The following is a 1759-nucleotide window of genomic DNA, read 5'->3' as shown; positions in this document are numbered from 1 at the left end:
TCATTTCATATTTTCGTTGGTCGTTCAGAATCCTAATCAATCTTGTTTTTTTTTAATTTTTTATGTTCTTGTTTGTGTTGATTTTTTATTTATAATATTTTTTCAGTTACAATTGTGATACTTTTTGATTTTACACAAACAATAAGTTTCTTTATTATTGTTGTCATTGTTATGATTTTACAGCATTTATGAGGGATAGGACTGATTGAATTGAATAGATATGGTGAAGGAATATCTACTATACTGATGACAAGTGAAATGAACACTATAGTCTTGACGTGAATCCTTGTTCAAGAAGCTCTATCTTCCCAGCAATCCTGTAGCTATTCCTGCAGGTTCTTCCTGTTGTCAAGTTCATATTATCATTAGTATCATAACATTGATTAATTGTTTTGTATTTTTGAAATAAAATAATAATTTATTACATACTTAATATATGCAAGATTAATACCTTCTCTTAGCTGGAAACCTCCACTAAGTATTGCAATTTGATTCCAAGCATAGCTAGCCTATCTAGGTAAAAATACTTGCTGTTCCCAGTCCTGAGATCTGAGCATGCGCGACCACGACCAAATTTTGGAGCACATGCTTGATGCTTCTTTAATTAATAAAATGGCGGCATGAGGTAAGCTGGTAAAGCCATTAGGCGCAGGATTTATCATTCCGTGCATCTCCGTAAAACTCCATTGTTATGGCAGTGGCTATTTCTACCACTTACATAACATAACTGGGGACTCCTAAAATGACTAGGGAACACTCTAAAAAAAACTAAACCCTAAACTAACCTTGGGGACTCCTAAAATGAGTAGGGTCGCTCTAAAAAAAAACCGCCACCCTAATCCCTAAACCCTAAAACAATAGCCAAGTAGGGGACTCCTAACATAAGTATGGGACATAGCTAAGTACTAGTAAGTACTAAGTAGTAAAAAAAAAATAAAAAAAGAGCATTGCTGGATTCGAACCAGTGCACATAGGTAAATCCAGCCACACGCCTTCCCAGCTAAACCACCAGGAACCTGCTGCCCCAGTAATGCACATTTTTCATATTTATATTGATTGTCTGTTTAAAAACCGGAGTTTTACTGAGGTCCGCAAAATGATAAATCCTGTATCTAATGGATATAGGTAAGCTGGTACTGTGATCCAACAGTCACAGTATCACTTCTTCTTTTCTTGGAGAATGATTTTAGGGGACAAGGACCTGCGCATACCCTGTTGGAGTAGAATGGTGTAAGAATTAGCCTTCTATCACCAGGCAAGATCGATATATCGACCGACAACTGGATTGACAGGACTAACTTGATGATGATGATGATGAAGATGAAAAGAGGTGGCTGAACAAAACGGCCGGTTTGCAGATTTTTTTTTTCTTCCAGAAAAGGTCTAGAGCCACGCTAGTGGTACCATTGGAGTCCTCTGGTCAAGATAAGGTCCTCTAAGAAGTCTGGTAAGCATAGGAGCTCGTTTTCCCGGTATAGCAAGCAGTGGCGGATCTGGGTGCAAGTTAATGGTAGGGCCAGGAAGTGGGTGTGTCCACTTTTCAACCAGTTATTTTATGGTTATGCATCTTTTGGCCATTTTTATGATGGGTTTCAACAATTTCCTCATCTATGCTGTGCTTATAATGCTCTTCAAGCACTTGTAAGTACTCTGGTGTGGCTTGTGGTTTGCTTTATCAAAACTTGAGGCAGGGAATTGTTTACATTGCATCTAATGAATCTCATTACTGACTTCTGATGCCCGGGCCATGGCCCGTCTA

Source organism: Amphimedon queenslandica, unplaced genomic scaffold (assembly GCF_000090795.2).
Source record: "Amphimedon queenslandica unplaced genomic scaffold, v1.1 AMPQUscaffold_12449, whole genome shotgun sequence".
Taxonomy (NCBI): domain Eukaryota; kingdom Metazoa; phylum Porifera; class Demospongiae; order Haplosclerida; family Niphatidae; genus Amphimedon; species Amphimedon queenslandica.
The sequence above is the reverse complement of the archived record's forward strand: the minus strand, read 5'-3'. Positions refer to the sequence as shown.